The sequence below is a fragment of the Mirounga angustirostris genome, unplaced genomic scaffold (genome assembly GCF_029215605.1).
Source record: "Mirounga angustirostris isolate CCGP_5_RB_7025 unplaced genomic scaffold, mMirAng1.0.hap1 SCAF_33, whole genome shotgun sequence".
Lineage (NCBI taxonomy): Eukaryota > Metazoa > Chordata > Mammalia > Carnivora > Phocidae > Mirounga > Mirounga angustirostris.
This window is the reverse complement of record NW_026991741.1, coordinates 347717-361273: the sequence shown is the minus strand read 5'-3', so window position 1 is coordinate 361273 and position 13557 is coordinate 347717. Positions and strand designations below refer to the sequence as shown.

At 38.2% G+C, this 13557-nt stretch overlaps 1 pseudogene; it reads right to left on the bottom strand.

Moving 5' to 3' along the window:
- Nucleotides 1–1534: 1534 nt before the first annotated feature.
- Nucleotides 1535–8850, bottom strand: LOC123843839 (pleckstrin homology domain-containing family A member 1-like; annotated as a pseudogene).
- Between the last annotated feature and the right edge of the window lie 4707 nt (nt 8851–13557).

The following is a 13557-nucleotide window of genomic DNA, read 5'->3' as shown; positions in this document are numbered from 1 at the left end:
TGCATTTTTTTAAATTTTTTATTCTTATGTTAATCCCCATACATTACATCATTAGTTTTAGATGAAGTGTTCCATGATTCATTGTTTGTGCATAACACCCAGTGCTCCATGCAGAATGTGCCCTCCTCAATACCCACCACCAGGCTAACCCATCCTCCCACCCCCCTCCCCTCTAGAACCCTGTTTGTTTTTCAGAGTCCATCGCAAGACAATGCATTTTTAAGAGTGAGTTTAAAGCAATGACACTTAACCATCATTTCCACTATCGTTTCCACTAAGAAATCAGCTCTGTCACCAAAGCCAAATTTGGCAGCTTTGCCACCTGAAGATTCAGTCAGCCTAAACTAGAATGCAGTGTTCCGGTTGCAACTAAATTGTATTTAAAAGGAAGCCTACCAGTTTTATCCTTTTATTTCAGTGTATATTCTCAATCGACACTAGGAATTATCCCACATATTTTAGAAGAACAAAAAATGAAAATGCAGAAAATAAAAATAAAAGGTCATGTTTCTTTATATTTCTTTAATTAGCAGAACTCAACATTTTTCACACCTATTATTTTGTCTGGCCATCTGACAAATTTAGTTTTCTTCCCTGAATCTCACTGTAACCAATAACAGCATAGTCTTTTCACCTTTCCTTTAATTGTATTTATTTAGTGTTGAATATGTCACACATTCATATAACTTAAGATTTTAAATGTAACAAAGGGCACATATTTAATCATTTACTAAAACTGCAGTGAAAAAAACTGCAGTGAAATAATTATCAGTTGTAAATATTAATTTTAATTTGTTTCCACCTAAATCAAATCTAAATATATCCTTAAATATGACCATTCTAAATGCACTGCCATACAGTCCCTAGTATGCTGTGTTTATTTATGACACTAGTGACTTTGAAAACAAAGTGGTACAAATTAACAAAACACTATAGATTCCTATGAGGTGGCTAAATTTCACCTGATATTTAAAATTCCATGCAAACTATAGTAATGTAGAGTTTATCCAATGCATATGCATGTATGAGTTTGCATGTACTCTTAGAACAAAGGTGCATTTCAGGGCGCCTGGGTGGCTCAGTTGGTTGAGCGACTGCCTTCGGCTCAGGTCATGATCCTGGAGTCCCTGGATCGAGTCCCGCATCGGGCTCCCTGCTCGGTGGGGAGCCTGCTTCTCCCTCTGACCCTCCCCCCTCTCATGTGCTCTCTGTCTCTCTCATTCTCTGTCTCAAATAAATAAATAAAATCTTAAAAAAAAAAAAAGAACAAAGGTGCATTTCAAGTGGTGTGGTATAAAAAATTTCAAAATACATAAAACATAGAAATTGAAACTCTAGGGCCAATTCAGTACATTAATTTTTAGTAGATAGCTTAATGTGATTTTTTTCACATTAAAGTTCCATTTTTTCATAATTTATCATTTAAAAAATATACTTATACAACCTGATGACTGTCGAGAAAGTTTGCATTGTTGTTGACAAAGTCAGTTACCGTAACTGTAAAAGGCAGTTTGGTTAACTCAACTTTCTATGATCAGTTGTAAGTACTGAGTAAGTCCTGGGACTTGTTTTTTTTTGAGTCAGTCCCAGAGACTTCTTTAATTCACCTGTGCATCTCTTCAGGGCTATCAGCCTGCACATAGAAAGTTTAAAACAATGTTACACTTTCAAAGAGATTGTCCCTCATCATTACATTGCTCTGTCTACATTCCTGTACTTCGTGATCTTCTTTAAGTGGTATTATCTGGAGAGATTCCTTCTCCAGTTCAGATTTGAAGTAGCCTATTGTGTTTTCATTCAATTGAAAAAAATATCTTCTACTCCAGTTGCTTCATCACCACTCCTTGCTTAACACAATATCCAGCTTTGATAACTGCACTATCTGAAGGAGGTTTAGGAGTAAAGAAGATGGCTTCATGACCACTTCAAATTATTTGCCAATACTTTCACCATATTTATTTACTTCTTACTGAGTTGGAGTAATGATGGGTATACCACCAATGCCAGTTTTCTAAGATGCTTGCTTCTTCCTACATTCACCCTGCTGACTTATGTCATCAGAATGATGCTGTGAATCTGACTGCTTTGGTCTTGTAGTTTTTATGGCTTAGTTCAACATATTTACTCATTCTACTAGATCCTGCTGATCATTAGCTTGTAAGGAAATATTTCCTCATCCCTGCATTCATGACAAGAAAAAAATCAGCCTTTGGTCTTAGCTTACTTGCATTGCTACCTTTGAAATGTAGGTAAGATTAATGGCTCCAATGTATGATGATCCAGAAGGTAGGTCTTGTGGATTACCCATGCACCATACAAAGCAATCTTCTCTGGACAGAAGAAGATGGTGGTGGAGTAGGAGGTCACCTCATCCCATGAACACAACTAGATAACTATCAAATCATCCTAAATACCCCAGAAATCAACCTGAAAACTGACAGAAAAAAATTCCACACCTAAAGGGAGAGAAGAGTCTACATCAAAGAAGGTAGAAAGTGTGGAGACCTGGTTTGGGGAGAAATGTATTGTGGGTGCTGCAGAGGGGAGGGAGCCCTAGTTGTGGAGAGGGCGAGAGAGAGAGAGAAAGAAAGAGAGAGGAGTACATGGAAGAACCCACAAAGAGAACATTTCTCCAAAGTCGTTGCCTTGGAAAATAAGAAGGGCTGAATTTCATGAGTTCTTACAACCAGCAGGGCTTAAAGACTGGAGTTTTAATTGTTTTAAGATTTTATTTATTTATTTGGGAGAGAGAGAAGAGCACACAAGCAGGGGTAGAGGGAGAGGGAGAAACAGACTCCCCGCTGAGCAGGGAGCCCAATGTGGAGCTTGATCCCAGGACCCTGAGATCATGACCTGAACTGAAGTCAGCCCAACGACTGAGCCACCCAGGTGCCCCTAAAGCCTAGAGGTTAGTGAGCTTGGCTGGGATAGAGCCTGAGGGCACAGTGTTGCTCCTGGAGAGAAGGCAGGCAAACAACACAGGGTCAGACAGCATGGAAACAGTAATCTGAAGAATGCCTGGGACACACATGGGGAGATTATTTGTTTTTCTCCCAGTGTGTCCCTGAGAGGTAGTGTTCATGGAGACACTTCTCCAGGAAGAAAGGAGATGTCTGGCACCATTTTCCTACACTGTCCCTCAGCATAAACACAGAGCCACCTGTGGGAAGCAGTGTAGCACCAACACTGGATGCCAACTTGCTTACACCAAACCCCACCACTCTATACTCCAGTAGTACTACCCTTCTTAGTCACACATGCCTCAGTCCCTCCCCCAGAAGACCAGCACAAACCACTGCCCACACCACATCCCCAGAGAGTTCTGCAAGGCCTCAGTTCTGGTGGAGATAGTGTCAGGTCTCATTTCACAAGCAGAGCACATGTAGTTAAAAAATCACCACACTCTGGCCAAGGACCAAACACTGCCCAGAGCAGGCAAGGAGAGCCTCTGCAGATGACTGGCCTGAAGGACAGAGCAGCCAAAACACAACAGCAGAGTACACATGGCACACAACAGAGACATTCCCTGAAGTGGCAAGCCCTGGGCACTACATGACTTCTTCTTCAAAGGTCATTACTCTCAGGAGCAGGAAACATGACTGCCTTTTCTAACACAGAGAAGAAGGCAGAGACCTAGACAAAATGTGAAGATGAAGGAATTTATCCCATATGAAAGACCAAGATAAGGCCATGGCCAGAGATCTAAGAGAAACAGATATAAGTAACATGCTGATGGAGAATTTAAAGCAATGATAATAAGGATACTCACTGGGCTTGAGAAAAGAATAGAAGACATCAGTGATACCCTTACCACAGAGATAAATGAGTTAAAAAAGAATTAGTCAGAAATGAAGAGTGCAATAAATGAGATTGGAAACAGGCTTGATGCAATGAACAGCAGACTGGAAGAAGCAGAGGAACAAATAAGTGATATAGAAGATAAAATAATGGAAAATAATATAGCTCAACAAAAAGAGAAAGAAGAATTACACAACATGAGAATAGACATAAGGAACTCAGTGACTCCATCAAATGTAATAACATTCATATTATAGGAGTCCCAGAAGAAGAAGAAGAGAGAAAAAAAAGAGAGCAGAAAATTTATTTGAAGAAATAATAGCTGAAAACTTCCCTAATCTGGGGAAGGAAACAGACATCCAGATACAGGAGGCACAGAGAACCCCCATCAAAATCAACAAAAGCAGGCCAACACCAACACATATTGTAATGAAATTTGCAAAATACAGTGATAAAGAAAAATCTTAAAAGTAGCAGGACAAAAGAAGTCCTTAACTTACAAGGGAAGACCCATAAAGTTAGCTTCAGATCTCTCCACAGAAACTTGGCAAGCCAGAAAAGACTGGCATGATATATTCAAAGTGCTGAATGGGACAAATCTGCAGGCAAGAACACTCTATCCAGCAGGACTATCATTCAGAATAGAAGGAGAAATAAAGAGTTTCCCAGACAAACCAAAACAAAAGGAGTTCGGGGCGCCTGGGTGGCTCAGTTGTTAAGCGTCTGCCCAGGGTCCTGGGATTCCCGCTGGGCTCTCTCTTCCGCGGGAAGCCTGCTTCTCCCTCTCCCACTCCCCCTGCTGTGTTCCCTCTCTTGTTGTCTCTCTCTCTGTCAAATAAATAAATAAAATCTTAAAAAAAAAAAAAAGGAGTTCATAACCACTAAGCCAGCCGTGCAAGAAATACTAAAGTGGACTCTTTGAGTCCACTCTTTTGTCAAAAGTGACAAAGACAAAGGATCAGAGAAATCTCAGGAAACAATGACAAAACAAGTAATAAAATGGCACTAAATACATATCTATCAATAATTACTTTGAAAGCAAATGGACTAAATGCTCCAATCAAAAGACATAGGGTGTCAGAATGCATAAATAAAAAACAAGACCCATCTATATGCTGCCTATAAGACACTCATTTTAGACCTAAAGGCACATGCAGCTCAGAAGTGAGGGGATGGAGAAACACTTATCAAACAACTTTTTTCAGAAGAAGTAGACTTTAAAACAAAGCTTAACAGGAGACAAAGAAGCAAATATATAATCATAAAGGGGACAATGCAACAAGAAGATATCATAATTGTAAATATTTATGTACCTAACATGTGAGTGCCCAAATATATAAAACAAAGGCAAACATAAAGGAACTAATTGATAATAATACAATAATAGTAGGGGACTTTAACACCCCACTTACATCAATGGACAGATCATTGTAACACAACATCAACAAGGAAACAATGGCTTTGAATGACACACTGGACCAGATTGACTTAGACATATTCAGAACATTCCATCCTAAAGTAGCAGAACACACATTCTTTTCAAGTGTACATGGGATATTCTCCTGAACAGATCACCTACTGGGTCAAAACAAATACAAAGAGATTGACATCACACCATTCATCTTTTCTAACCACAACATTATGAAACTAGAAATCAACCCAAAGAAAAATTTTGGAAAGACTACAAATACATGGAGGTTAAACAACATGCTACCAAACAATGAATGGGCCAACCAGGAAATCAAAGAAGAAATAAAAAAATACATGGAAACAAATGAAAATTAAAGCACAATGGTCCAAAACCATTTAGATGCAGCAAAAGTTGTCCTAAGAAGGAAATATATAGAAATAGAGGCCTACCTGAAGAAGCAAGTAAAATCTGAAATAAACAACTTACACCTAAAGAACAACAAAGCTTAAAGCTAGCAGAAGGAAAGAAGTATTAAAGATCAGAGTACAAATAAATGATATAGAAACTAAAAAAACGATAGAACAGATCAATGAAACTAGGAGCTGGTTCTTTGAAAAAACTTAATAACATTGGTAAACTTCTAGCCAGACTTATCAAAAAGAAAAGAGAAAGTACCCAAATAAATAAAATCACAAATAAGAGAAGATAAATAACAACCAACACCTCAGAAATACAATTATAAGACAATATTATGAAAAACTATATGCCAATAAATTGGACAACCTGGAAGAAATGGACAAATTCCTAGACACATATAAACTATCAAAACTGAAGCAGGAAGAAATAGAAAACTTGAACAGACTGATAACCAGCAAAGAAATTTAATCAGTTATGAAAATCTCCCAACAAACAAAAGTCCAGGGCCAGATGGCTTCACAGGCAAATTCTACCAAACATTTAAAGAAGAGTTAATACCTTTTCTCATAAAACTATTCCAAAAACTAGAAGAGGAAGGAAAACTTCCAAATACATTCTATGAGGCCAGCATTACCCTGATATTAAAACCAAGTAAAGGCTCCACTAAAAAAGAGAACTACAGGCCACCATCCCTGATGAATATGAATGCAAAAATTCTCAATAAAATACTAGCAAACTGAATGCAACAGCACATTAAAAGAATCATTCACCACAATCAAGGGACATTTATTCCTGGGTTGCAAGGGTGTTTCAATATTTGCAAATCAATCAACGTGATATACAACATTAATAAAAGAAAGGATAAGAACTATATGATCCTTTCAATAGATATAGAAAAATCATTTCACAAGGTACAACATCCATTCATGATAAAAACCCCTCAAAAAAGTGTGGTTAGAGGAAACTTACCTCAACATTACTAAAGGACATATATGAAAAACCCACAGTGAATATCATAAATGGGGAAAAACTGGGAGCTCCTCCTCTAAGGTCAGGAACATGACAGGGATGTCCACTCTCACCACTATTATTTAACATAGTACTGGAGGTCTTAGCCAGAACAATCAGACAAGAAAAAAATAAAAGACATCCAAATTGGCAAGGAAGAATTAAAATTGTAATGATTTGCAGATAACATGATACTCTACATAGAAAACCCTAAAGACTCCACCAAAACCTGCTAGAACTGATACACGAATTCAGTAATATTGCAGGATACAAGATCAATGTACAAAAATCTGTTGCATTTCTATACACCAATAATGAAGCAGCAGAAAGAGAAATCAAGGAATCAACTCCATTTACAATTGCACCCCAAACCATAAAATACCTAGGAATAAACCTAACCAAAGAGGTGAAAGACCTGTATTCTGAAAACTATAAAACACTGATGAAAGAAATCGAAGAAGGCACAAAGAAATGGAAAGACATTCCATGCTCATGGATTGGAGGAACAAATAGTTAAAATGTCTGTACTGCCCAAAGCAATCTACACATTCAATGCACTCCCTATCAAAATATCACCAGCATTTTTCACAGAGCTAAAAAAAGCAATCCTAAAATTTGTATGGAACCAAAAAAAACCCCCAAATAGCCAAAGCAAACTTGAAAAAGAAAAGCAACTCTGGAGTCATCACAATTCTGGATTTCAACATATATTACAAAGCTGTAGTCATCAAAACAGTATGTGCTGGCCCAAAAATAAACAAATTGATCAACAGAACAGAATAGAAAACCCAGAAATAAACCCACAACTATATTGTCAATTAATTTTCAATGAAGAAGGAAAGATTATCCAAAGGGAAAAGGACAATCTCTTGAACAAATGATGTTCAGAAAACAGGACAGCACCATGCAAAAGAGTGAAACTTAACAACTTTCTTACACCACGCACAAAAATAAGTTCAAAATGGATTAAGACCTAAATGTGAGACCTGAAACCATGAAAATTTTAGAGAAGAACATAGGCAGTGACCTCTTTGACATTGGCCATAGCTACTTCTTTCTAGATATATCTCCTGAGGCAAGGGAAACAAAAGCAAAGATAGATTATTGGGACTTCATAAAAATAAAAAGCGTCTGCATAGCGAAGGAAACAACCAAGAAAACTGAAAGGTAACCAATGGAATGGGTGAAGATACTTGCAAATGACATATCCAATATAGGATTAGTATCCAAAATATATAAGGAACTTATAAAACTCAACACTCAAAAAATAAATAATCCAATTAAAAATGGGCAGAAGACATGAAAAGACATTTTTCCAAAGAAGACATACAGATGGTCAACAGACACATGAAAAGATGCTCAACATCACTGATCATCAGGGAAATACAAATCAAAACTATAATGAGATATCACCCCACACCTGTCAGAATAGCTAAAATCAACAACACAAGAAACAACAAGTGTTGGTGAGGATGTGGAGAAAGGAGAGCCCTCTTACACCATTGGTGGGAATGCAAACTGGTGCCCCCACTGTGGAAAATAGTATGGAGATTTCTCAGAAAGCTAAAAATAGAAGTATCCTAGGATCCACCAACTGCACTACTGGATATTTACCCAATGAATACAAAATTACTAATTCAAATGGATACATGCACCCCTATGTTTATAGCAGCATTACTTTCAATAGTCCAGTTATGGAAACAGCCCAAGTGTCCATTGACTGATGAATGGATATGGAGGATGTGGTACATACATACAATAGAATATTACTCAGCCATAAAAATCAGTGAAATCTTGCTATTTGCAATGACGTGAATTGAGCTAGAGAATATTATGTTAAGTGAAATAAGTCAGTCAGAGAAAGACAAATACTGTATGATTTCACTCATATGTGGGACTTAAGAAACAAAAGAAATGAGCAAAAGCAAAAGGAGAGAGAAAGGCAAACCAAGAGATAGATTCTTAACTATAGTGAACAAACTGATGGTTACCAGAGGGGAGGGGGGTGGGGGCGTAGTTTAAATAGGTGATGGGGATTAAGGAATGCACCTGTGATGAGCACCAGGTGTTGTCTGGAAGTGTTGAATCACTATGTTGGATCCTGAAACTATTACACTGTGTGTTAACTAACTAGAATTTGAATAAAAACTTTAAAAATAACTATCTTCTCTGGTATCCAGTATGAAGTACCTTTGGAGAAATTTCCCCGTTTTCATTTTCTTTGATGTCTCATAAAATCACAAATGTGGCTGTGACATTTCACACAGGTATTCCTGAGCTTCAACATTACACTGGGTGACCTTGGGCAAGTCACTTTCAACTCTGGCACCAGTCATCTGCACCATTAAGGTGTGAACGTAAAGCACGATTCTATGGCACAGGGCAAAATCCACTTCTGACTCAGGGAGTCCAGTGCTTGCTAGCCCCTTAGCAGACCAGCAGTTGCCTCACACCTTGCCCAGCTGCTCTTCAAGCCAAACTGCACTGCAGTCCTCCACCCATCCACGGCCCTCCATCCATGCAGCCCTCATGCCTCTGTGGCTCATGCTCTCATAGGCATGAACTGCTGGCACTATGCACGTGTTCCTGGCTGTCTCAGCCTCCACATGGTGGCAGAGATTCCAGAGCCCACACTCCCAGTCCATGGAGACTCATGGTTCTGCAAATTTTGAGTACAGCATAAAGATCATGGGTATTGATGTCAGGCCTAGATTCTAGTCCAAGTTTTAATGGACCCAGACAAGTCATTTAACCTCTTTGAGACTCAGTTTCATCATCTGTAATACTGTGGAAAAGATAGCACCCATTGCTCAAGTCAGTTGTTATACTTAAATTAGATCATTTTGTTAATTAAGATGCTTTATCACAGGGCCTGGCACCCAATAAATGTAGTTTCTATTGTCATTTTTGTATCATCCCAAGCACTGCAAGGGGTACAGAAGTGAGTAAGCCATGGTTCTTGTTTTCAAGGAGCTTGTGATGAGCACTGGTGTTATAAGCAACTAATGAATTGTTGAACACTACCTCAAGAACTAATGATGTACTATATGTTGGCTAATTGAACATAATAATTAAAAAGTAAGGATATAATGGATATACAAATAGCTACTCTAAGAGCTATAGCTCTTATAAGATAAATGAAACAAGGGTAGGGTTATCAAAATGCTGTGAGTTCAAAAGCTTGAAATGTGGTAGCTGATGTCAGAATTTTGTATCTAATTGTTACATGTGTGATTTTGTTAACGCTGATGTCTGGGAATACAGTGTTAAAGCTAGGAGGCAAGTATGCTGCCACCCTCTTTCCTATATCCATTGGCAGACACCACTACTTGATCTCAGATATGGCCTTAAAATTTTTGACATACTGCTTCAGACATCATTACTAATCAATTGGATTTGTCCTTGAAATGGTACCTGAAGTATGATGCTCCTGAGAGGACATCAAGAAGAAGGGGACATAGGCTAACAGTACCAAGTAGTAGAGGTAAAAGAGATAGAAAGGTATCAATTTTGAAGAAAATTATCACTGATGAATATTGAGAGACAAATTATATTAAGTTGTAATGTATGATCCATAGTAAAAGTCATAGAGTTGGAGTTTAAGGTAGATAGAATTAATGGCTATTGGAGTTGTGGGCATCAAGGAGCTTTGAAGCTAAATTTGGATGAACAATCTAAAAAAATCTTGAAGTTGCCCATGATGATGGTAGAAATTGCAGTGGAAAACAAGAACTGACTGCATGCCAAAGAGCAATGACTTAGGACACAGTAGATTATAACAAAGAAGATTTATTAAACATGTTCACTCCCTTTACTAGATTGTGACATGTAAAACCCAAGGAATTAAATCTTATTTTCTTTGAATCCCAGGATTTAAATGCAATGTACAAAACATTGAATAAATGGACGAATGAATGAAGGAACGTTTAGTGATCACCAAGAAAGTTAATGTAGACAACTTATTTGAGCACAAGTTGAAAAACCATCCTAAAAGAGATTAGTTTGGGACTAAAGAGAAGTAATGAAAACTGAGTTTCCCTTGAGCAAATCATATCCTCCTTTTCCTGGGTATTCAATAGGTAATTTGTCCTACTAAGCACTCATTCTTATCTCAGTCTATGCCAAAGGTACTTTATCTGCAAGTTAGAAACACCTAAATACTTTTTAAAAAATCCAATTGCCCCAGCTTCACCTCAGACACATCAAATTAGAATCTCTGGAGGTGTGATCTAGTCTTCAATATTTCTTAAACTCTTTTTTAAAGGTTTATATTTCTAAGTAATCTTTATACCCAATGTGGGGTTTGAATTTATAACCCTGAGATCAAGAGTGGCACACTCTACTGACTGAGCCAGTCAGGTAGGCCTAGTCTTTCATATTTTTAAAAGCGCCCCAGGTCAGGACACTTGATGTAATGAACACTGGTTGTTATATGCAACTGATGAATCACTAATAATACACTATATGTTAATTAATTGAATTTAACTTTAAAAATAAATACATACATACATACATACATACATACATACATACATACATACATTTTTAAAAAGCTCCCCAGGTAATTTATGCTGTCAAGATTGAGAACTATGGGGTTGGGACTAGATAAAACAAGGTGCAAGTGTATTAAATTATCTAATTACACAAAAATTCTACATTACAGCTAGAATTGCTAATAATTTTCTGTAAGAAATGAAGTATCTCAGTTCTCAACTTCTACTTAAAATGTTTATCCCATAATTACATAGTGCCCGGAAGCCTACAGATGGGTTGTGTTTGGCCCTCATAATGCTGAAAATTTTTGAATTGATGGCCAACATTTAAAAATCAAATTTCACATAAAAATGAGAACTTGCAACTTTTCTTCACAATTAGAAGCACCAGTAACATGATGTTTGCATTCCCTAGTGGAAGAAGTCAAAACTCAGTAACTGCTGCCCCATTTAGATATAAATGGTCATTGAATTTTCTTTTTTTCACTTTGATTAGAGATTTATCAATTTTATTGATCTCATAGAACCAGATTTTGGGTTCACTGATCTTCCATTGTTTTAATTTTTTTCTCTTCCATCAGTTTCTACTTTGATCTTTATTATTCCCTTTCTTCTGCTTACTTTGGGATTAATTCTCTCTCTGTGCCACCCAGAAGCCTCTATTTGGACTTGTTTTTATTCCACAGAATATTATTCATATTGTTAAGTGTTCCACGTGTACTTGAGAAGAATGTATATTCTACCGTTGCTCAGTAGAGTGTTCTATAAATGTCAATCAAGTCTAGCTGGTTGATTGTGTTGTTCAAGTCTGCTTCATATCCATGATGATTTTCTGCTTACATTTTCTATCAGATATGAGAGAAGAGTATTGAAGTCCTTGACTATAATTGTGGATTTGAATATTTCACATTGCAGTTGTGAGATAATAGAAAAAAAATATATTGGTTTCAGGCCCCAGTTTCTGGCACAGAGCTCCTAACACCCTTGTAAATTCCTAAGTGATAAGAACACCAGGAGCATCTTTTGTTATAATACTTGCTCTTTGACCCTGGTTCCAGACACTGAGCTCCTGACACCCTTGCAAATTCTCAAGTGATAAAAGGACTAGTGATGTGGGAAACAAAGGCAAAAGAAATGTAGCTTAAATTAAAATCTCCTTACAGCTTGCAACCCACTGATAGATACCTGAAACATGCAGGGTGTGACCTTCCTCAAGGAACTCGTGGCTGCCTTAGTGACTTAATGTTTAAAAGGAACTTGATCTTGGCAGCAGTTGGCCCCTCAAGGTCCTGAAGACTTGCTTCCAGATTCTTGGAGATTTGCACTATCCCTAACACCCACTAATAAAAAAGTATACAATCAGTCACCCCTCACAATCCCAGTATAGCCCTTTCTGCCCACAGGTCCTGTCCCATGAATAGGGAAGGGGTTAAGGTATAGGCAGAAGAGAGAGGAGGCCCCTGATTCCTCTGACTAGGTTCTGAAACTATTCCTGGCAGGTGGAGACGCTGAGACAGAATGCAACAAGAGATAAAGAAACAAACCAAGATGGCACAAGAATCTCAAGGCCACAAGCTTCCCAGTCAGTTCTCAATAAAAGACTGCCTCTAAAGGCCCTCAGTGGCAACCCATTCGGGACCCCTCTCACTCTAGAGAGCTTTTGTCTTTCCTTTCTGCTCTCACCTTCACTTAATAAACTTACACTTCACTTCACCCTTTTGTGTCCGTGAGATTCATTCTTGGACTCTGTGAAACAAGAACCCTGCAATCCTGCAACACTAGGAGCATCTTTTGTTCCAGTGAGGTGACTTTAAGTGGGATCCTGGATGGTGATTGGTCACCAGAAAGTCCAAGCTAAGATTAGAAGCTTGGAGTTTGCAGCCCTATCCACCCCATCCCCATCCTCCAGAAAGGGGACGAGGGCTGGAAATGGAGTTAATAATTGACCATGCCTATGTGAGGAAGTCTCCATAAAATCCCAATAAGTATGGGATTCAAAGAGCTTCTAGGTTGTTGAACACATCCACATACCAAGAGGGTGATGCAGCCCAACTCCATGGGGATAGAAGTTCTGGTGCTCAGGACCATCCCAGACCTCATCCTATGCATCTCTCCATCTGACTGTTCCTCTGTATCTTCAATCATATCCTTTAACAAACTGGTAAATAGGGACGCCTGGGTGGCTCAGTTGGTTATGCAGCTGCCTTTAGCTCAGCTCATGATCTCGGGGTCGGGAGATTGAGTCCCACATCGGGCTCCCTGCTCAGTGGGGAACCTGCTTCTCCCTCTGCCCCACCCCACCCCCCTGCTTATGCTCTCTCTATCAAATAAATAAATACAATTTTTTAAAAATAAGTAAATTGGTAAACATAAGTGTTTCCCTGAGTCTTGTGAGTCACTGTAGCAAATTAATCAAATCCAAAGAGGGGG